This window comes from Hyperoodon ampullatus, assembly GCF_949752795.1.
Source record: "Hyperoodon ampullatus genome assembly, chromosome: 2".
In the NCBI taxonomy this organism is placed as follows: Eukaryota; Metazoa; Chordata; class Mammalia; order Artiodactyla; family Ziphiidae; genus Hyperoodon; species Hyperoodon ampullatus.
Window position 1 is genome coordinate 80081751 of NC_136915.1, and position 25082 is coordinate 80106832.

Genomic DNA, 25082 nt, shown 5'->3' on the forward strand with positions numbered 1-25082 from the left:
AGCTGCATGTTGGAATCACCTGGGCACCTTTAAAAAGAAACTTCATGCCTGGGGTATGTTCTGATTTAACTGGACCCGGGTATTAGTATTTTTTAAACTTTCCAGCTGATTCCATACATTGAGAGCCACCACTCTATGTACCCTGCGTTTTGTTTCCCCCAAGATTTTCTAATAAATTTCAGGAGCCCGGCTCAGCCCAGATTCTGTCAACAGGTTTTCCAGTGGGTAATTCCTAATTTAATACCAGTACATGTGTTTTCCCTTTGGAAGCACATGGCACTCTCAGCTGTTTTAGTAGGTGATGTTGGCTCCTGGAGAAATACTCATCTTAGGCTCTGAGCAGAGTAGCGGTGGGCTTTCTCAGCTAGCACTCCACCCCCGGAGAGCAAGTCGCACCCATTTTTCCCATCTCAGTGGCATGACCAACCCACAGGTTTTGTTCCAGAACCATCTATTGAATAATTTAACAATAGGTTCTTCCTGTCTACCCTAAATCTCTCATGCCGCAGTTTGAGGCCTGTTTTTACATCTGAAATTGAAGCACTTTGTAGTCGGAACCTTAGTCTATCCATACTTCTAGGTTCTTGAATCATCTGTTAGACTTATATACTCCTTTGCTTGTCTCGATTTAGGTAACATGTCTCTATAAATTCTGTTTCTATTGCTTTATTCTTTCAATCAAAAAATATCTATTGAATGACAAATATGGGTCAGACACTCTCCTGGACATTAGGGACAAAATAGTGTCCAAATCTGACAAAAATTCCCGCCTTCATGGGACTTATGGTCAAGGGGGAGGAGACAAGAGAAACACGTAAGTAAGTAAAATGTGTAGCATGTTCAAAGGTGCCAAATGCTATGCAGAAAAATAAGGCAGGACAGGAAGAAAGGGAGTGCTGGGGCTGGGGTTGTAATACATGAAATCAGCTTTGCTGTATTATCCACTCGAGAGCTGGTGAAGGCTTGGCCCAGAGTGGTAGTGACAGAAATGGTGAAAAGTGGCTGGAATCCGGATAAGTTTCATCAAGTCCTGAAGAAGGCAAGGGATTGAGCCCTGCTGGTATCAGGAAGAGGAGAATTCCAGGCAGAGGGTACTGCAAATGCAAAGGCCCTGGGGCAGGAGTGAACCTGGGATGTTGAAGAAACTGCAGGAAAGACCAGTGTGGCGGAGCTAGCCAGAGTGAAGAAGGCTATGACAGTGGTGCTGAGCATGGGAAGAGTGCAGACTACGTAGGGCCTAGTAAGATTTTTGTAAACATTTTGGCTTTTTCTGAGTGAGATGGAGTTGTCAGAAGGTTTTGAGCACAGGAGAAACCCAATATTTTAATAGGATCATTCTGCCACTCAGTTGAGGCAAATCTATGTGGGTCAGTGGTAGAAGCAGGGAGACCAGTTGTGAGGCTATTGCAGTAATCTAGCTGAGAGATGATGATGGCTTGGACCAGGGTAATAGCAATAGAGCTGAGTTGGAAATATTGAAATCTGGATATATTTTTGAAGGTGGGACTTGCTCTTAAATAAGTGTCTATCTAATATTTTTCCACATTCCTCTTGAAAGATGGAACTCAGACTCCAGTAAGGGACCGAATAATGCTAGTTATAGCAAAAGGTTGACTTACAGACTCTTGTTACCACCAATTCAGTATCGTGTTTTTTGCAGAATGATGGTAGATTCACCATGGCTTCCCACAGTCCTGACTCTCCCATTTTCCTGCACTTGTGCTTTGCCAGTCATTTACAATTGAGAATTCTGACCCAGACTATCAATGATCACTCTTGCCTGCTGTTGCTTAGTAAGTACCTGTCCTTCCTTCTTGCAGTCTTTACCTTATTCTATGATAGGTCCCTGGAAGGTGATTTAGACAGGCAATGGAAGTAGAGGAAAGAATATGATACTGCTACAATTATTATCTAGGAGCCCAAGTTCAAAATAAATCAGGCCAAGAACCTCTCTTTTCCCACTCCTCTCCTATCTTCCCTCTCCCAACTCCCTGAACAAGGCAGAGAAAGATTTTCCTTTTCAACCTCTGCATAAATCTCCCAGGTAGCCTTTTATACCTTCTTTGCTTCTCCTCTGCCCTGAAGCAGAGTGTGGGTGTCATGAGAAAATGCAGTGTTGCAAAAAAAAATCTGATGGTTCTCTTCTTCAAAACTAAGTGCACCTAACTCTAAATTCTGGGGTATTTACAGAAATATTTCTGTTATACAGGCATACCTCACAGATGTTGTGTGTTTGATTCCCGACCACCACAATAAAGCAAATATTGCAATAAATTAAGTCACACCAACTTTTGGTTTCCCAGTGCATATAGAAGTTATGTTTATAGTACACTGTAGTCTATTGTGTGCAATAATAGCATTATATGTAAAAAAACAATGTACATACCTTAATTTTAAAGTACTTTATTGCTAAAAAATGTTAACCATTATCTGACACTGTAGGGTGGCCACAAACCTTCGATTTGTGAAGAGCAATAAAACGGGTATAATAGTTATTCATTTTTAACAACTGAGAGAATTTCAGAATACGTGTATACTCATTCTTCATCATTCATTCATTCAGCAACTACTTACCGAGTCCTTTTTATGTGCCAGGCACTGTTCTGCACACTGGGAGGTACGAGTGAACAAAACAAAGTGTCTGTTTCGTATGGAACGTACCTTATAATGCAGGAGACAGACAAAAACACTAGTAAACATGTATGTAGTACATCTGTTAAAGATAATGCTGTTGATAAAAGTCACTTAGGAGAATGAAAAAATGGAATGCTTGGATAGTGTGCCACTGGTAGTGGCAAGTTACTATGAATATTTTAAAGAGGGTCACCAGAGACAGTGTTCCATTATCATGTTAATGATAATATGACATTTTCACAGTAACCTAAACAAGTGAGAGAGTAATTCAATCCCACATCTGGTGGGAAAATGCTCCTTGCTGTAGAAGTCCTTAGGTAGTTTTCTTCTCTCTGTATACTTCCAAAGTGACTTCATACTGTTCCATGGCTTTAGTCACTTCCTATACCCTGATGACCCCCAAATTTATATCTCCAGCCCATATCTTTCCTAACTCTAGCCTGGTATATCCAGCTGTTTATGGAGTCCCTCCTCTTGGTCATCTTAATAGATGTCTCATATTTAACATGTCTCTAACCAAATTCCTCATCCCCCCCTTCCCAGATTTGCTCTTTCTGTCATTTCCTTCTCCCTTCAGAAAATGTCACCTCCATCCTTCCTGTTCCTCAAGTCAAAAATCTTGGTGTCATCTTCTTCTCTCTCAAACCATACATCTGATCCATCAGATACATCATGAGTCACTTATATTGGGGAAAACAAGAAAAGGAGGAAACTTGGGGAGTTGGGATGAAAACATTAAGGTTAAATAGAAATAGAAAGCAGAGCACTAATAGAAGTATCTGCAGGTTGTATTTGATGATATGAAGAAAAATTGAAGCTAAGGGAACATGTACCCTAGAACTCAGGTTGACATGAAATCATATCATAAGTCAGATTCTCCTAAAAGAGCTACAATTTCAGAATGGTCCACATGTTTGGGTATGTCTTAACATCAAGAATTAGTTGTTTGTCTTCTTGGTATTGAGCTGCATGAGCTGAAGACCTAAATAGACATTTCTCCAAAGAAGGTATACAGATTGCCAACAAACACATGAAAGGATGCTCAACATCACTAATCATTAGAGAAATGCAAATCAAAACTACAGTGAGGTATCACCTCACACCAGTCAGAATGGCCATCATCAAAAAATCTACAAACAATAAATGCTGGAGAGGGTGTGGAGAAAAGGGAGCCCTCTTGCACTGTTGGTGGGAATGTAAATTGATAGAGCCACTATGGAGAACAGTATGGAGGCTCCTTAAAAAATTAAAAATAGAACCACCATATTGACCCAGCAATCCCACTGCTGGGCATTATACCCTGAGAAAACCATAATTCAAAAAGAGTCATGTACCACAATGTTCATTGCAGCTCTATTTACAATAGCCAGGACATGGAAGCAACCTAAGTGTCCATCGACAGATGAATGGATAAAGAAGATGTGGCACATATATACAATGGAATATCACTCAGCCATATAAAGAAATGAAATTGAGTTATTTGTAGTGAGGTGGGTGGACCTGGAGTCTGTCATACAGAGTGAAGTAAGTCAGAAAGAGGAAAAGCAAATACCATATGCTAACACATATATATGGAATCTTAAAAAAAAAAATCGTTGTGAAGAACGTAGGGGCAGGACAGGAATAAAGACGCAGATGTAGAGAATGTACTTGAGGACACGGGGAGTGGGAAGGGTAAACTGGGACGAAGTGAGAGAGTGGCATGGACATATATACACTACCAAATGTAAAATAGATAGCTAGTGGGAAGCAGCCGCATAGCACAGGGAGATCAGCTTGGTGCTTTGGGACCACCTAAAGGGGTGGGATAGGGAGGGTGGGAGGGAGACACAAGAGGGAAGAGATATGGGGATATATGTATATGTATACCTGATTCACTTTGATATAAAGCAGAAACTAACATACCATTGTAAAGCAATTGTACTCCAATAAAGATGTTAAAAAACAAAAAAGAATTAGTTGGCAGAACTAAGGCTGCCAACCTTAGTTCTTCCCAATCAACCCATGGATTGGGAAGAGACTTCAGGTACCTATGGGAATTTTTTACATAAAGTGGACCTAAAGCATTTTCTGTCCCCTGCTTCTGGAAACATTGTGTGATCTGAAACTGGAAGCAAGAAATTCAGAATCATAATTATAAAAAGACAGTGGGGCTTCCCTGGTGGCACAGTGGTTGAGAGTCTGCCTGCCAATGCAGGCCCTGGTCTGGGAGGATCCCACATGCTGCGGAGCAGCTAGGCCCGTGAGCCACAACTACTGAGCCTGCAGGTCTGGAACCTGTGCTCCACAACAAGAGAGGCCACAATAGTGAGAGGCCCGCGCACCGCGATGAAGAGCGGCCCCCGCTTGCCGCAACTAGAGAAAGCCCTCGCACAGAAACGAAGACCCAACACAGCACCCCCCAAAAAATTAATTAATTAATTTTTTAAAAAAGAATGAACATTTGAACCATTTTTTAGAAAAACAAATCCTCTTTGTAGACATATCTGCAACAAAGCAAAACACTGCTGAAGCATGAAGAAAGGGAGGATCTGATAATTTTCTAGGGGCAAGAGATGGTTAATCGTTAAGTGTCTTGACCAAATTAACTTGAATAAGAACAATGAAAAGGAAGTAAGTAGTCACTGTCCTTCTATTTTATTTTGGTATATGTTTCCCAGTATTCAAATTCTTAGTACAGTACAGGAGGTTCTTGCTGTTTTGCTGCACTGAGTTCCTGAAAGTCACATGCAGATCCCCCTAAAGGAGATTGGAACAGTGTGAAATTGGGGTATTGCATTCTCCACCCAAGGGTTTACCATCAAACAAAAAATAGGTGTAACCAAGAGTATAACATAAAAGATCTTCTGTGGTTCTGGTAAAATTGTGTTTTTCTCTCTACTTACAACAGAAGTGTAAGTGCGATACTAGTTACCCCCTCGTGGAGAGAAGCTGAGTCCTTTGTAAACTTTTAAAAGATCTTTCCTCAGACTGGATTTCTCTCTCAGTGCCAGATTTTAGGCTAGAGATTTGATTGCCCTGAATTCAGTCCTCAGATAGCTAACTCCCCAAATAGGCTTTTTGGCCAATGGATGACAAGGCTGAATTTCCCATAAAGGAGGTTGTTAGAGACTAAAATAATTTCTCATGAAGTAGAATGAGTTTGAGCATTGGAATCTGACAGAGTGGAGTGGGAAGTTTTGGTGTGCCAGTCACAGGCTTTGTAACCTTGGAGAAATCATTCATCTCTCTTGTACATTTCTTCTTCTGAAGAGCTAAGATAATACCTGCCTCATGGGTTTCATGTGGAAGCTCAACAGATAACTTGTTTAATGCCTGGTATTTAGTAGGCATAATAATATTAAATATTCATTGTTATATCTTTCCTCTCTCTTTTAACAAAAGTGATCTTTCAAAGCTTGTTTCTTTTGTTTTATAAAGAATTGTTTTTAGTTTGATACCTCAAGTTAGAGCTGAAGGCTCTAAACACCAAGAAATTCTTATTCTTAATAGTAAACTCCCTATCACACTTACCAAATTGGATTGTTAGCTCTATTGATAATATTAGTAGTTGTCATATATGAGTGCTAATTTCCTGCCTAGTACAGCAATTAGTGTTTGCCAGAATTACCTCTTATACACTTCCCAGAAACCCAGTGAAGGAAGATAGCATCCTTTTCCCCATTTTAAAGATGAGGAAACAGAAGGATTGAGTAACCTGTTCATGGTCACCCAGCTCACAAGTGGCAGAGCCGGGATTCAGACCTGGACACTTTGACTTCAGTACTGTGCCCTGAATACTATAATACTAGAGTAATCATTTAATACTGCAGTAGTACATTAATATGAATGTCTCTTCTTGCCTTAGTCACCAGGGACATAACTCCTCCAAAAATGTAGAGACTGGGCATGGAAAATGTAACCTATTCCTTCTGTTTTTATTTCTTTTGCCTTTTCCTATAATAAAACAAGAGGTCGAGACTGAGTAGAGATTCTGTACCATTTGGGGAAAAATAAGTGTGTGAAAATAATACATTAAGCTGAACTTTTAAAATCATTTAAGATCACATGTCACTGAGGAAAGTCTCATTTGATCCCTGCAGACCCTTTGCTTTCCCCCTATTTAATTCTGTAAATTAAAAGAAAAGAAAGGTACAGATTATTTATTAGATCAACTTAGTCTTTATTACCGTGCTTCCACTCCCTTGGATATTTTTTCTTTAATCCGTTTACATGTTTTTCGCCTGTTGCCATGGTAAAGCTCATTCCATGATATGAGAGATCTTGGTGCCAAAGAAGGTTTTCCTAGTGTTAAATCCTGCATTTTCACTTCCACATTTTTATCTTGGTGTTACTAGGGCAACCCAAATAATTTCATTTTCTCTTTGAAGTTGATACCTTTTAAAGCTGTTATACCCTCATGCTGACTCATTCATGTTCTTACCACTTTTTTCTAGTTTAATTCCTGCAGCTACTTTCTTTCCACACACGTTTTTCTGCTTTTCTGTAGTCATAACAGCTGATGTACTGCAGTGTAGTGGTTAAGTATTTGGGGGATTACAAATCCCATTGAGGATTAGAAAAGAGCAATGGACTTTCTCACCAGAAAGAAGCACCAGTTTAAGAAAAAAGGATGAATATACAATGGGGAAAGGATTGTCTCTTTAATAAATGGTGCTGGGAAAACTGGACAACCACATGCAAAAGAATGAAACTGGAACACTATCATATACCATACACAAAAATCAATTCAAAATGAGTTAAAGACCTGAAACCATAAAACTCCTAGAAGAAAACATAGCGGGTAAGATCATTGACATCATTCTTAGCAGTGAGCTCTTGACACCCAAAACAAAGGCAACAAAATCAAAAATAAACAAGTGGGATTACATCAAACTGAAAAGCTTCTGTACAGGAAGGGAAACCATCAAGAAAATGAAAAGACAACATATGGTATGGGAGAAATTATTTGCAAGTCATATATCTGATAAATGGTTAATATCCAAAAAATATGAAGAACTCATACAACTCAATAGGAAAAAAAAAACCCCAAACAATCCAATTTTTAAAAATAGGCAGAGGATTTGAATAGATATTTTTCCAAAGAAGGCATACAAATTACCGACAAGCGCATGAAAATGTGCTCAACGTCACTAATCATCAGGGAAATGCAAATCAATGGCTATCATCAAAAAGACAAGAAATAACAAGTGTTGGTGAGGATATGGGAAAAGGGGAACCCTTGTGCACTGTTGGTAGGAATGTAAATTGATGTAGCCACTATAGAAAACAGTATGGTGTTTCCTCAAAAAATTAAAAATAACACTACCATATGATCTAGCAATTCCACTCTGTGCATTTATCCAAAGGAAACAAAAACACTAACTGGAAAAGATGTCTGCACCCCCGTGTTCATTGCAGCATTATTTACAACAGCCAAAATAGAGAAACAACTGAAGTGTCCTCTGATGGATGAATGAATAAAGTAAATATGGTATCTATATACAATGGAATATTAGTCATGAAAAAGGAGGAAATCCTGCCATTTTCAACAACATGGATGGACTTTGAGGGCATTATGCTAGGTAAAATAAGTGAGACAGAGAAAGACAAATACTATGTGAATTCACTTGTATGTGGAATCTTAAAACAAACAAACAAACAAAAAAACTCACAGATACACAGAAGAGACTGGTGGTTACCAGAGACTGGGCAGGGGGTGGGCACGGGGGTCATGGCTGAAATGGGTGAAGGCGGTTGAAAGGTACAAACTTCCAGTTATAAGATAAATGAATTCTGGGGATGTAATGGACAACATGATGACTATAGTTAACAATGCTGTATTGTATGTTAGAAAGTTGCTAAGAGAGTAGATCTTAAAAGTTCTCATCATAAGAAAAAAAATTTGTAACAGTGTGGTGATGGATATTAACTAAACTTGTTCTGGTAATCATTTCACAATATATAATATGTCAAATCATTATGTTGTACAGTTAAAAATAATACAATGTTATATGTCAGTTATATCTCAATTACAAAAAGAAATAATGGATGGAAATATTGAATAAATAGTCTCTCTTATCCAAATTTATTTGGTTCTTGGGTTTTGAATACCAAGTTGCAAGAGTTTGTGTAACAAAATATCTATCCCAGTCTATTCCAGTTCAGATTGTGAAAGTTAAGGTACCTATTTATTTCCATTTTTTATTTTATTTTATTTATTTTTGGCTGCATTTGGGTCTTTGTTGCTGCGCACAGGCTTTCTCTAGTTGCGGTGAGCAGGGGCTACTCTTCGTTGCGGTGCACAGGCTTCTTATTGCAGTAGCTTCTCTTGTTGTGGAGCACAGGCTCAGTAGTTGTGGCTCACGGGCTTAGTTGCTCTGCAGCATGTGGGATCTTCCCAGACGAGGGCTCGAACCCGTGTCCGCTGAATTGGCAGGCAGATTCTTAACCACTGTGCCACCAGGGAAGCCCCTATTTCCATTTTTATTTTTACTTCATCCCAGGACAATTTCATGCTTGTTTTTATATCTCTGTCCTTCTCTGACAGGGCTCTTGGCAAACTGCCTGCAGAGGTTAAATAGCTAGTTGGTGTGTTTCTTTCCTAGTGCTGGTCTGGCTCACATAAACCCTTTGGGTTTGAATCCATACAAATAGATGAGGAGCAAAAAGAAGGAATAACACATTTTGAGTCTCCTTGTTTATAGATCTGTTGCCCACATACTCAGCTATCACTTTTTATTTATCTTTTATCCCCAGTACTTGACATAGAGTGGTTGGATAACAAATGTTGAAAGAGGAAGAATGGGAGGGATGGAGGAAAAAGGAAGGGAAAGAGGAAGAAAGAAATGGAAGGAAGAAGGTTCTACCCAAGGGAGGAAAAGAAAAAAAAATAATAAAACAGACTAAAGGAGACTCTCCTCTGACCAAAGACTGAATTTCCTGTGTGTAACTCAGAAGTCAGTTCCGAAGGAGGAATTCTAGACAGATTCTGAGTGAGATGACTACTCTGCAGGCTGGTACACATTTGGACGGATGCAGGTGAGAAGAGCAGCCTTTGGCCCTTATAGCTGCCACCTTAGAAAAAACTGCTGGTGAGTCCTGGTGACTTTTTGTCTTTTCGGTCTAAGAACATGTAACTTGGGGCACCCTCTGTCTCATGGAATCTGAACGGGCTCAGGCTACCCCTTCCCTCATGTCTCCAGAGACAGAAGATATCAAGTCTAACCTTGTTTGAATAAACAGAACCAAAACCTTTCTAATGAGTGATGGAGGGCAAAATGATATGTCTCAAAGGGGGAACCAAAAGCCGTCACATTTCAGACCTTTCATTCTGCCCAGAATGTTCTCCTGGTCCTGGGCTCCAACTTTATCAAAGTAACTATTCCTACCTATACTTCCTATTTTCATGCAGGCATCACTTCCTAAACCCCCTGTAGCTCAGGTACCTCAGTATAGTAAGTCCCCTACATACGAACGAGTTCTGTTCTGAGAGCACGTTCATAAGTCCAGTTTGTTGCTAAGTCCAACAAAGTTAGCCAAGGTCCCCAGCTAACCCAATCGGCTCTATGGTACTGTGCTGTAATAGGTTTATAATACTTTTCACCCAAATAATACATAAAAAAACAAACAAAAAATAAAACATTTTTAATCTTACAGTACAGTTCCTTGAAAAGTACAGTAGGGCTTCCCTGGTGGCGCAGTGGTTGAGAATCTGCCTGCTAATGCAGGGGACACAGGTTCGAGCCCTGGTCTGGGAAGATCCCACATGCCACGGAGCAACTAGGCCCGTGAGCTACAACTACTGAGCCTGCGCATCTGGAGCTTGTGCTCCACAACAAGAGAGGCCACGACAGTGAGAGGCCCACGCACCGCGATGAAGAGTGGCCTCCACTTGCCGCAACTAGAGAAAGCCCTTGCACAGAAACAAAGACCCAACACAGCCAAAAGTAAAAATAAATAAATTAAAAAAAGAAGGCTCAACATTTAAAAAAAAAAAAAAAGCTCCCCAAGTGATTCTAATTTATAAAAAAAAAAAAAGAAAAAAGAAAAGTACAGTAGTACAGTACAGCATCTGGCATCGAGTGAACAGGCAAGAAGAGTTACTGACTGGAGGAGGGATAGGAGGTGGGAGATGGTAGAGCTGAAGGATCGTAAGCAATAGGGGACCGAGGGCAAGCTGCAATTGCAGTCACGCCTGACGTTGATGGCACAAGTTCTAGTTCCTTGCTGGATTCAATTCTATCTACCCTCTTGAAAAAGTGATCCAGTGATACCTGGGTAGTAGCTATTTTTATCTCATCATAGATGACACGGTAGCACTGGATAGCATTCTGAACATTGCTGCAGCCTTCGTGTACCATTCTATGTTCGGGTCCTGTGCCTCAAAAACTAACAGTACCTTCTCAAATAAGGAAAATCCCCTTGCCATTTCCTGCATCGTGAATCTCTTCAGTTCTTCAGTTACTACTTCTTCCTCTTGTCTCTCTTCGTCCTTTTTCTGGGCCTCCAATTCCATCAGGTCTTCATCAGTAAACTACACAATGTAAGTACACAAAAACACAACCACTTGTAGAGGATGCACGCATGTGACAGTGTACACCAGACACGTGAACTAACTTACGTGATCAGACATGTGAACACGTTTGTATCTTTGAAAGTTTGCAACCTCAAGGTTCGTATGTAGGGGACTTACAGTATACTACCAGAGTACCCAAAACTTCCACTTCATCATACCTGTCACAATTGTGATTAAATGGTTGTGTGTCATTATTTACTATGTCTTTTCATCATGATATAAGGTTCGTAAGGACAGGAGTTATATCTGTCTTAATCATTGGTATATCTACATTAGTGAGCTCAATACCTTGCAGATAAAAGCTACTCTAGTACTTGTAGAAAGAATGAATAAAGCTGCCAGGCACTGTGGTAGGTGCTAGGAATATAGAGCTTTTCAAAGGCACCGAATCTATCCTTGAAAAACTTTGTGCCTCTAGAGTAGCTATCTCTAATGATAATATATCCCTCTCTCAGCCTCCAGAAAGGAAAGACCAAGGGTGAATCAAAATCCTGGACTTCTACACCTCATTTCCCTAGGTCCCACTTCTTTCCCACAAGAATACCAACACTTTTCATATCTAAGAACATTGAGTAGAAATGAACCAACTTATCTCTCACCAATTTCTATTCCTTTGTTGAGTAGACATTTACTTTCTTTTTCCAGAAACAAGTTTACCTTATGTCTGTATAACCATATTTTAGGGCCCTAAAACATTGGTCTGTTAAGTTTTTAACATGGGTCATCTGAAAAAGGATTAAACATTACAGGATAAGTAAAAACAAATAAATCCCCACAGTTGTTCCGTAAACCTTTTCCCTTGGCCCTAAGCCACCCAAAAGATTATTCACTCATTCCTAAATCTCATTTTACTTCAGAATTTCCAAGGATCTCTCAGCTTTGAAATGTTTGACTTTTTTTTTTTTTTTTTTTTTTTTTTTTTTTTGCGATACACGGGCCTCTCACTGTTGTGGCCTCTCCCGTTGTGGAGCACAGGCTCCGGACGTGCAAGCTCAGCGGCCATGGCTCACGGGTCCAGCCACTCCGTGGCATGTGGGATCCTCCCGGACCGGGGCACAAACCCGTGTCCCCTGCATCGGCAGGCGGACTCTCAACCACTGCGCCACCAGGGAAGCCCACATGTTTAACTTTTAAAAAGAAATTTTACTTGTTTCTTCCTCACTTTTTCCTTCTAAATCTGTTTTTAAATGTCTATGACCTTTCTGCATAGTTTTTCACTATTTGTGATTAATAATTAAAACCTCCCAATTTAACGACTCTTGAATCAGTTTTATTCCTTTCAAGCATCCTCAATCTGCCTTTTCATCCTACTGATGAAGTTATTGAATAAAACTGCTTTAGGTAACTAGATGTCACCATGCAAGCTGATATATTACTGGGCTTTAGTATCTTGTTTTCTAGGTCTTTGAACCATTTAAAAATACATTTTGCAGAGCTCAATATCTTTGAAATAGTTTTCTCAGGAAGACCGCATCTGGCCCCAAGCCATCTTTCTTACTAATAATAGCAACTGCAAGTAAACAATTTCAAAATATTGCTATACAGTTTGTCTATAAAGATGGCACTGTTTTGGGTCTTATTCCAAGTTAGCTGATGGGCTCTAAATTTTTCCCTCTATTTTCTTTTTGCTGACAAAGTATTCAAATTAATAAGTCTGAGATCTCACACTTGGAACTGTTTTTGGAACTGTTCTTGGAACTTTGTTTTTAATGAATTATTAATTTGTTTGATTAATATATATTGAGCACCTGTTATGTGCCAAGACTGTTAGGTGTTGGGAAGACAGTGGAGACCAACATTCATCCAGAACTACACAAATGAATGGAAAATGATGTCTATGACAGGGACTACCAAGAGAGATCCACAGTTCTGTGAGAGCCTGTAGTGTTGGATTTGCCTTAGTCAGGGAGATCAAGGACAGCTTCTCTGAGTAAGTGGTACTAGAGCCAAGCTCTGCAGGACACACAGGAGTCTGAAAAGTGAGGAGAGATTGAAAGAACATTCCTATCGTAGGGTTAGCACCACAAGGACCTGCTACTATTGCTTGTATCTCCTTTGTAGTGACTTTTTGAGAGCCCCAGAGATCACTCAACCTTTGCAATCATGTACATCACCTAGTTTCTTTCCTTTTTCTGGAGGGCGGGAAATAGGGTTTTATTATGTGTTGTTTTTGGAAAAGAATATATCATCTTCAGAAACATGTATTTTAATGAATTGATTTATATTTTCCAAGGATTTTTTCATTTAGATTTTTGGCACAGTCTAGGTGTGAGAGGCAAGTAGCCTTTGACCATATTCTCCAAGAGCCTTCATATACAGAAGCTTCTTATGCCCTTTGTCAGCCTTTAGGATGTGAGACGCTAGGAGAACTGAATATCATCATGTTAGATTTTATTTAGCTTTGCTGTGAGAAAATAAGAGTTGGAAGAGGGAACTCATATAATGTCTAACTTGGAAAAGATGGGCCATTAAATCAATATGTTAACTTTAGAGCCAAACCCAGCAAATATTTTTCTTTTAGGCACAAAGCTTTGGGTTAAATATTTATTGGTTGGATGGACAAAAACCTAATATTCCAATTTTCAGGTACATTCATGTCAGTTTTAATATTCTGACAGCAAAATTCTGGTTATTGTTGATTTTCTCCTGTAGTTGTTTTTTTTTTTTTTTTTTTCTTGGAGACTGGAGGATCTGAACTTCTTCCTTCCATCATGGATTTTACCGAGCACAGCCAACAGAAAAGACAGACCAAGAGCTAACTTCTTGAGAACAACCTTCTTGAAAAGCCCGAAAGAGATTTATTCAGCATTTAATATTTTTCTGCTATTAACAACCCTACCATGGTCCCTGATCTTAAAAGGGAAACTGTGAATGGCAGATTCTTATAAAGATGAGTTTAATAAAAAGCACGATAAAAATGGTCATACTATAAATCCATTAGTCTTTCAATCTCTCATTTTAACCGCCAATCTCTTGTTTCCTGAGGAAGGTTACTTATGTTTCCTACTGTATTTAACATGGCTGGAAATTTGAAATTTTACCCCATTAAAAATGATAGCTTAGTAGCAAAGTTTTGATAACAAGTTGCTTTAACTTCCCTGTCACTCTTTTGATTGGTGCTCTGTTTTCATACATACCAGTCTACTTATGTGTGTGAAAAGGTGTTTGTAAAACACACCAAACTTTCTGTTGGAACAGAAAAGGCAACATTCCCCCCACAGAATCATTAGAAATTCGATTCAACAAACTATTGAGCATTTTAGGCCCCATAGCAAGCAATATGAAAGAAAAGGTGATCCCTGCCTTTTCAGACTGCTCTAGTTTGTGAAAAATAAACAAAAAAATTTTTAGGGCTTCCCTGGTGGCGCAGTGGTTGGGAGTCCGCCTGCTGATGCAGGGGACATGGGTTCGTGCCCTGGTCTGGGAAGATCCCACATGCCGCGGAGCGGCTGGGCCTGTGAGCCATGGCCGCTGAGCCTGCGCGTCCAGACCCTGTGCTCTGCAACAGGAGAGGCCACAGCAGTGAGAGGCCCGCATACCACAAAAACAAACAAACAACTTTTTAGTTTTAATGTTCTAGAGAGCAGGAATATTCCCGTCTTCTCCACCTACCTCTCCTCCCTGTCCCTTCCTCAGAAAGAAAGTTGCCTTCCAGGTAGATGGCTTCCTGCACTTGTTTAAATCTTCTGGCCTGCACAGTATATTCATGGTGTGTCAGCTGCTTAGAACTATTGTGCTTTCTTTGTTCAAGGGGAAAAACTGGACTGAAGATAAGCCTCAGTCTTTTTTTGTCCATTAAAGGAAGAAATAAATCATCTTTAAAACAATCATTACAGATTTACTAAATTGAAATCTAGACTTAGTTTTTGGATGTGAAGACTGGTAAGAACCGAAACCTCGTCTAAATCACATAAGGAGAAACACAGTCTTTTCAAGGGTTTAGAATCCTATGGGGTTGGGGGGGGTGCGGTTTAAGTATACACTAATTCCTGGAAGATTGTTCCTGGTTTAAAGGAAGTAGAAACAGTGTGGAATGAAGAGGTGACCAAGAAGACCAGTGGGGTGCAGAGAGCTGAGGGAATGAGTAACATTTTATGATAATCTTTTATGGTCAGGGTTTAAAAAACTATTAGATCACAATTTAGCCTCATTTTCAAAAAGATTTCTGAGTTGAAATTTACTTAAAATGTATAGAATAAGCATTACATAATTATTAATGTCATATACATGTAGCTGAAGCTCTTTGACAAAAATTCCAAAGAAATCAAGATCGCACTAAGATTTATAAATGCAGTATTCCAAACCATTATATTATAAATAAGACTTCTTTGTTTGGATCTGTTTTCTGCTACTTGTTTCTTAATAGGGTAATGTTTTGATAAGGGAGTCACAAAATGTGGCCATTGGGTACAGGTTGGTGCCTAAGAAGTCATCATCGAATGACACACCCTCTTTATAACTGGTGACAGACATTGTACATTAAAATTTCAGTGACCCTTAACTTTGAAATTATAAATTATTCCTGACTCTTGTCCTCTTCTCAAAGTCTCTTCAGTAGTAGATGTTCTTTGAATAATCACTATTTACAGTGTGAAGCTGTGTGGTAATAGTTACTCTCTTATTTATTGTAGTATCAAACTATAACAGAGGATAATAACATAATAGAAGAATTTGGTCTTTACTACAAAATGCTCAATTGGGTGTGTGTATCTGTGTGTGACCGTGTGTATATGTTTAGGCCTTTTGAATTTAACAAATATGTATCGAGGGTCTATTCTAAGGCATTGTGCTATTTTCTAGAAGATACAAAGTTAAACAAGATATAAACCTTGTCCTCAATGAAATGAAAACAACAACCTCTTTAAATGCACCATTGGCACCAGAAACAATAATCAATCACATGTACAAAGAAGAGCAGTTACAATTCATGATTTTATAGGAATTTCTTTCAGGCACATTCTCCTAGTAGAGTACACAGGGGTGAGGCAGGCACTTTGTCTATTTTGTTCATTTCCATTCCACCAGCACCTAGCACGGTGCGTGACATATCTTAAAATTTATATTTTTAATGTATAGTTTAATATACATTTTAATACATATTTATTATAATGCTATAATTATTTATAGCAAGTGCATGTGTAAATGAATTATGCTTGTGAGAGAGAAAAATCAGCTACTGATAATAGCACATAACAAATTTTTGGTGGTGGTGGGATGAATTGGGAGATTGGGATTGACATATATACACTAATATGTGTAAAGTAGATAACTAATAACCTGCCGTATAAAAAAATTAAATTAAAAAAAAAGCTTATGACTATGCTAAAGGTAACTGTGGAAACTAGTATGTAAAGCAACAGCCTTGAGATATGTGGCCTGAAGCACGGTGACTAAAGGGGTTTTCTTTAAATATGGGAAGGGTATAATGAGAAAGAGGTATTATATCTTAATTGATTAAAAGAGAACTAAAGGGCTTCCCTGGTGGTGCAGTGGTTGAGAGTCTGCCTGCCGAGGCAGGGGACACGGGTTCGTGACCCGGTCCGGGAAGATCCCACATGCCGCGGAGCAGCTGGGCCCGCGAGCCATGGCCGCTGAACCTGCGTGTCCGGAGCCTGTGCTCCGCAACGGGAGAGGCCACAGCAGTGATAGGCCCGTGTACCACAAAAAAAAAAAAAGAGAGAACTAAAATTGCCAGGTAGGCATAATTTTTGTTCCCCACCTCTCTTAGAAAAACAGGTTAAGCTCATTTTGAATACTTAATGTGATTGGGCCATTAATTTAACACATGGCATAGTGGAAATATCCAAGGAGATGATAGTACAGAAGTATCCATTGGGTTGCAAGTTCAACTTGCCTCATGATTCCTTCTGAGTCTAAAGTTCTCATTTATGGGACTATAAGAGCACTATAGCTTAAGAATCATTTAAATGTATTAATAATAGTTTATTTTTCATTTTATTTTCAAAGAGGGACATGAAAAGAGAAATTCTATTTAAACCATTTGTTTCCTAGTATATTTTAGATTCTGTACATTCAGATCAGCATGATGTAGTATTAACTAAGAGCTGTAGAGTAAGAGGTAAGATTTGATTAGAAGTCAAAGCTCACCACTAGCTGTGTTCCTTGGGCAAGTCACCTAATCTCTCTTGGCTCAGGTTGTTCACTCATAAAATGAGAGTTATGGAGTGGATGATTTCTGAAAGTGCCTTTCGGGTTCTGAACTGTTATAACCCATTTATGAGTTTCTTTAAATTAAGTATATGTCTATAGAACCATATAATTATGGTCTTCTTTAGTGGATTTTTCTAAAAAAAAATTTTTGTCGCATATACCACAGCTACAGAGTAAAACACAATCCAGAGTCACAGTCTCCTAAGAAAGAAAGATATTTTTATAAAATTAGAAACTTTGGCTTTTGTCCTGTTTTTTATTTCCATCTTTGCACTGCTAGAGGAAAAGTAATTTGTTTTATAATTGACGTTTTGAGCATGTTCTGATGACTCTATTTTGATTGGTACCACTGAGAAGAACCCATAAATAAATCATGGTATTTCTGTGCCCTTCCTCTTTTTTTTTTTTTTTTGTTTTTTTTGCAGTACGCGGGCCTCTCACTGTTGTGGCCTCTCCCGTTGCGGAGCACAGGCTCCGGACGCGCAGGCTCAGCAGCCATGGCTCACGGGCCCAGCCGCTCCGCGGCATATGGGATCCTCCCGGACCGGGGCACGAACCCGTATCCCCTGTATCGGCAGGCGGACTCTCAACCACTGCGCCACCAGGGAGGCCCTGCCCTTCCTCTTTTGCACTGCTTTTCTGCACTGGCCTTGGCTGTGCCAATGTCCCAGCCCTGCACTGTGGGATCTTCCTCCCATGAGATTACTCAGACACACGCTTTGCTTTTATAATCTTTATTTCCAAAACGAAAAGCAATTGCACCCCCTATCTTTATTAAAATTACTAGTTATTCACTGATTTATTCAGCAAATATTGAGTGCCTACTATATGCCAAGCATTATTTTCTAGGTACAGGGACACGTCAAAATACAAAATAGAATTGAAAAGAAAGTTCCTGTCCTCAAGAAACTTTCATTCTTTTAGGGGAGACAGACAATAAGGAATATAAGTATTTTTTGACAGATGGGATGTGGGATGTAAGAGACAAAGAAGACTCACAGATAACTCCAGAAACATTAGTCTGAGCAACTGGAAAGATGGAGTTGCCATCAAGGGGGAAATGTTGCAAGAGCAACAGGGCTTTGCCAGGGATGGGAGAGGTGGAGATAAGGGAATGGAACTGGAGTTAGTGTGGCACATAGTGAGTTTCATGTGTCTACTGGATGTCCAGATGGAGATACCGAGTAAGCAGTTGGGTCTGCCATTTAAAGCACTGTGCTCACAGGGGAGTGAGTTAGGGGAGAGAACTGCATCGAAGACTAAGCATTGGGCACACCAAAGTCAGAAGTCAGGGGGAAGATGAGGTAACAGACAAGTAGTTAAAGAAGGAACAGCATGGAAAACAGGAGGAAAACCTAAAGGCTGTGACATCCTGAAAGCCAAGTAGAGAATGGTCATTTTATGCCAAATGCTGAAGATAGAGCAGGTAAGGTGAGGGCTGAGAATTGACCATTAGATTTAGCCACATAGATGAATAATATATGTGGGTTTCTTTCCTGTAGAATTCACACTTGATGCTCAGGAATTACTGAATTTTTAAAATTCATTTTTGTAAGGGGACACTCACTATGTTACTGATACGATTACTATTATCACTTGGAATTGGCCCTTGTTTCCTTGAGCGGTATATGATTGTACTGTCTAAAGGTGATGCCATTCTCCAACTGCCAGAAAAATGTGGAACAAAGCACTGTTAGCCATATATACCCACCTGATAGCCATTGGAAAACAGCGTTAGCAATCAGATTTGAATCAAAGTACAATATGTTTCGTATTCTTAAAGTCATGGGTTAACAAATAGAGTAGAATTTGTTCTGTAATTAATTCTAGAGAAGATATTAAACTTCTCCTGAGAGGGAGGAAGACAGATTGTTTCAGGAAGAACCAGATAAATGAAAGAAATAAGAAACACTGAGTTTGCAACTAACTTTACCAATATTCTTTACCAAAGGATTATATTATGTGATATTTTTGAGAGGTAAAATTTTATAGACAATGAAGCCATTAAAATGACTTTCGGTAATAAGTATTTTTAATAAAAGAAGTGCAAATAGATTTCTGCAAAAGGATACAGAGGCAAATATATAACATAATATAAAAGTTTATATATTTTTAATTAGGATACCAGAATCTCTTTAAAAAAAATTTTTTTTTAATTTTTATTGGAGTATAGTTGCTTTACAATGTTGTGTTAGTTTCTACTGTACAGCAAAGTAAATCAGCTATACGTATACATATATCCCCTCTTTTTTGGATTTCCTTCCCATTTAGGTCACCACAGAGCATTGAGTAGAGTTCCCTGTGCTATACAGTAGGTTCTCATTAGTTTTCAATTTTATACAGAGTATCAATAGTGTATATATGTCAATCCCAATCTACCAATTCATCCTACCCCCCACCCTTGGTATAGGATACCAGAATCTCTTGATTGAATGTGAAATGCCATGTTTCCAAAGACATTATTAGGTAAGCTAAAATCTTACATAATGGTTGGAAATTAGAGCTGGAAGAAATATAAAGATAACCATTTATATTTCTAAAATAGAAAAATATTTTAAATATAAGTATAATTATCCTAATTGATCTTTAGGGGAAAAAACTATAAACTCAGCAGTTTATTCAGAAGTGGCTTCTTCAGCTTGAAATGGTCACAAGTCGTGTGGAAACTACAATGATAGTGAAAGAGAAATTGTGTCCTCACTGTAATACACAACTTTAAGAGGTGCTGAAATTTGTGAAAGAATACAAAATTTTTTTTCAATTAAGCAAGCACAAGGTTCATCTACCCTCTGTTTAGTTTTGGAGTTTTTAAGTCAACTTCTCCTTTACTTCCTCCCTTTTTTTTGCATCAAAAATAATTCCAAGGATTGAATCTGTGCTGGATATTGGCTTTGAGCCTTGTGATATGTTAAAACAATGAAGTCTATGTGTATGTGTATTATACATCTGTGTGTATATTATACATATGTCTACATACATTTATATGTATTATATATGTACGTACATATAAGGGCATGTACATACACACACTTAGCCAAAAGATGTTAAGTACACTGAGTAGAGTTATAACGCTAAAAGTCTGTTTCATCTTGACTGTTTGTTTCTCTGACAGTCCATCTTAACTAGGCTGTACCAGTTTTAGGAAGCAGTGCATAATACTTAAGTTTCTTAGATTCCTCAGTTTGTCTTTATTTTCCATATTAAGAGAATGATGCCTCAAGGACTCGGAGAATCTCACGATTGAGTGCCCAGGCCTTTGCTTTTTCAAGGTGGGCCATAGGTAAAGGAAGGAACAGTGAGCCTGTACCTCAGTGGTTCTCAAAGTGTGACTCATGGAACACCAGTCACCTAAACATTTTTAGGGGGTCCACAAGATCAAAACTAATTTTTAATGCTAAGATATTTTTTGCCTTTTTCACTGATGGTACAAAAGCAATGGTGGGTAAGTCATCTTAGCGTGAATCAAGATAGAGGCACCAAATTCTACTGTAGAGTATTCTTCATTGGCACACATTTACAACTTAAAGGAAGAAAAAAGCCAGTTTCATCTAATGTCCTCATTGAATCAGTAAAAATTATTATTTTAATAGCTCTCGACCTTTACATATTTAATAATATACAGTGTGATGAAAGGAAAGAATACATAAAGCACTTCTGCTGAATTCAAAGTACAGTGGGTGTCTCAAGGGAAATCCTTATTTGAGTTGAAAGTCGAATTAGCCACTTTATCATAATGTACCATTTTTAACTGAATAAGACAACTGATTATTCAGACTTGAGTATGTGGAAGATACTTTCTCAAAACGATTGAAGCGAACTTGACATCTCAAGGAAAACAACTGATAATATTTGCTGCCACAAATAAAATTCAAACTTTCAAGTGATGAATAGAATTTTGGAAAATTTGTGTCCACCACCATGAGTTGGATAGCCTCAAATTACTTAAAAATTTTTCTGATGAAAGCAGTAGTGATATTAATAAATGTGATTTTTAGGTATGATTTGTAACATTTGGAAGATCTCCATAACTAAGTGATCCAGTATTTTCCAGATGACCGACACATATTGTTACCAAATCATGCACAGATAAAAGATACATTCAAAGTGCAAGATAGACGAATGAGGTTTTTTTTTTAACATCTTTATTGGAGTATAATTGCTTTACAATGTTCTGTTAGTTTCTGCTGTATAACAGTGAGTCAGCCATATGTATACATATATCCCCATCTCCCCTCCCTCTTGCATCTCCCTCCCACCCTCCCTATCCCACCCCTCTAGGTGGTCACAAAGCACTGAACTGATCTCCCTGTGCTATGCAGCTTCTTCCCACTAGCTATCTATTTTACATTTGGTAGTGTATATATGTCAATGCTACTCTCTCACTTCGTCCCAGCTTACTCTTCCCTCTCCCCGTGTCCTCAAGTCCATTCTCTACGTCTCTGTCTTTATTCCTGTCCTGCCCCTAGGTTCATGAGAACCATTTTTTTTTTTTAGATTCCATATATAGGTGTTAGCATACGATATTTGTTTTTCTGACTTACTTCACTCTGTATGACAGACTCTAGGTCCATCCACCTCACTGCAAATAGTTCAATTTCATTTTTTTATGGCTAAGTAATATTCCATTGTATATATGTGACACATCTTCTTTATCCATTCATCTGTCAGTGGACACTTAGGTTGCTTCCATATCCTGGCTACTGTAAATAGAGCTGCAATGAACATTGTGGTACATGATTCCTTTTGAATTATGGTTTTCTCAGGGTATATGCCCAGTAGTGGGATTGCTGGGTCGTATGGTAGTTCTATTTTTAGTTTTTTAAGGAACATCCATACTGTTCTCCATAGTGGCTCTATCAATTTACATTCCCACCAACAGTGCAAGAGGGTTCCCTTTTCTCCACACCCTCTCCAGCATTTATTGTTTCTAGATTTTTTGATGATGGCCATACTGATTGGTGTGAGGTGATACCTCACTGTAGTTTTGATTTGCATTTCTCTAATGATTAGTGCTGTTGAGCATCCTTTCATATTTTTGTTGGCAATCTGTATATCTTCTTTGGAGAAATGTCTACTTAGGTCTTCTGCCCATTTTTGAATTGGGTTATTTTTTTTTGATATTGAGCTGCATAAGCTGCTTGTATATTTTGGAGATTAATCCTTTGGCAGTTGCTTCATTTGCAAATATTTTCTCCCATTCTGAGGGTTGTCTTTCCATCTGGTTTATGGTTTCCTTTGCTGTGCAAAAGCTTTGAAGTTTCATTAGGTACCATTTGTTTATTTTTGTTGTTATTTCCATTACTCTAGGAGGTGGGTAAAAGGGATCTTGCTCTGATTTATGTAATAAAGTGTTCTGCCTAAGTTTTCCTCTAAGAGTTTTATAATGTCTGGCCTTACATGTAGGTCTTTATCCATTTTGAGTTTATTTTTGTATACTGTGTTAGGGAGTGTTCTACTTTCATTCTTTTACAGGTAGCTGTCCAGTTTTCTCAGTACCACTTATTGAAGAGGCTGTCTTTTCTCCATTGTATATTCTTTTATTTCTTTTTCTTCTCTGACTGCCATGGCTAAAACTTCCAAAACTATGCTGAATAACAGTGGTGAGAGTGGACAACCTTGTCTTATTCCTGATCTTAGAGGAAATGGTTTCAGTTTTTCACCATTGAGGACGATGTTGGCTGTGGTTTTGTCATATATGGCCTTTATTATGTTGAGGTAAGTTCCCTCTGTGCCTACTTTCTGGAGGGTTTTTATAATAAATGGATGTTGAACTTTGTCTAAAGCTTTTTCTGCATCTATTCAGATTATCATATGGTTTCTATCTTTCAGTTTGTTAATATGGTATATCACATTGATTGATTTGCATATATTGAAGAATCCTTGCATTCCTGGGATAAACCCCACTTGATCATGGTGTAGGATCCTTTTAATGTGCTTTTGGATTCTGTTTGCTAGTATTTTGTTGAGGATTTTTGTATCTATGTTCATCAGTGATATTGGCCTGTAGTCTTCTTTTTTTCTGACATCTTAGTCTGGTTTTGGGATCAGGGTGATGGTGACCTCATAGAATGAGTTTGGGAATGTTCCTCCCTCTGCTGTATTTAGGAAGAGTTTGAGAAGGATAGGTGTTAGCTCCTCTCTAAATGTGTGCTAGAATTCGCCTATGAATCCATCTGGTCCTGGGCTTTTGTTTGTTGGAAGATTTTTAATCACAGTTTCAACTTCAGTGCTTGTGATTGGTCTGTTTATATTTTCTATATCTTCCTGGTTCAGTCTTGGAAGGTTGTGCTTTTCTAAGAATTTGTCCATTTCTTCCAGGTTATCCATTTTATTGGCATATAGTTGCTTATAGAAATATCTCATGATCCTTTGTATTTCTGCAGTGTCAGTTTTTACTTCTCCTTTTTCATTTCTAATTGTGTTGATTTGAGTCTTCTCCCTTTTTTTTCTTGGTAAGTCTGGCTAATGGTTTATCAATTTGTTTATCTTCTCAAAGAACCAGCTTTTAGTTTTATTGATCTTTGCTATTGTTTCCTTCATTTCTGTTTCATTTATTTCTGATCTGATCTTTATGATTTCTTTCCTTCTGCTAACTTCGGGTTTTTTCTGTTGTTCTTTCTCTGATTGCTTTAGGTGTAAGGTTAGGTTGTTGATTTGAGATGTTTCTTGTTTCTTGAGGTAGGATTGTATTGCTCTAAACTTCCCTCTTAGAACTGCTTTTGCTGCATCGCATAGGTTTTGAGTCGTCGTGTTTTCATTGTCATTTGTTTCTCGGTATTTTTTGATTTCCTCTTTAATTTCTTCAGTGATCTCTTGGTTATTTAGTAGCATATTGTTTAGCCTCCATGTGTTTGTATTTTTTACAGATTTTTTCCTATAATTGATATGTAGTCTCACAGCGTTGTGGTCAGAAAAGATACTTGATACGATTTCAATTTTCTTAAATTTACCAAGGCTTGATTTGTGAGTCAAGATATGATCTATCCGGGAGAATGTTCCATGAGCACTTGAGAAGAAAGTGTATTCTGTTGTTTTTGGATGAAATGTCCTATAAATATCAATTAAGTCCATCTTGTTTAATGTATCATTTAAAGCTTGTGTTTCCTCATTTATTTCCATTTTGGATGATCTGTCCATTGGTGAAAGTGGGGTGTTAAAGTCCCCTATTATGATTGTGTTACTGTCGATTTCCACTTTTATGGCTGTTAGCATTTGCCTTATGTATTGTGGTGCTCCTATGTTGGGTGCATAAATATTTACCATTGTTATATCTTCTTCTTGGATTGATCCCTTGATCATTACGTAGTGTCCTTCTTTGTCTCTTGTAATAGTCTTTATTTTAAAGTCTATTTTGTCTGATATGAGAATTGCTACTCCAGCTTTCTTCTGATTTCCATTTGCATGGAATATCTTTTTCCATCCCATCACTTTCAGTCTGTATGTGTCCCTAGGTCTGAAGTGGGTCTCTTGTAGACAGCATATATATGGGTCTTGTTTTTGTATCCATTCCGCCAGTCTGTGTCATTTAGTTGCAGCATTTAATGCATTTACATTTAAGTAATTTTCCATTTTTATGTTCCTATTACCATTTTCTTAATTGTTTTGGGTTTGTTTTTGTATGTCTCTTCCTTCTCTTGTGTTTCCTGCTTAGAGAAGTTCCTTTAGCATTTGTTGTAAAGCTGGTTTGGTGGTGCTGAATTCTCTTCGCTTTTGCTTGTCT

General features: G+C 38.4%; 1 protein-coding gene across 1 annotated transcript in view; it reads left to right on the forward strand.

Annotated features, from left to right (window-relative positions):
* Nucleotides 1–5236: 5236 nt before the first annotated feature.
* LRRC8C (leucine rich repeat containing 8 VRAC subunit C) overlaps nucleotides 5237–25082 on the forward strand; it is a gene marked incomplete at its 3' end in the record, with an annotated part of 56429 nt that continues 36583 nt past the window's right edge. The window contains exon 1 of the mRNA XM_079719509.1: nucleotides 5237–5468. The remainder of the gene's footprint in view (nucleotides 5469–25082) is intronic.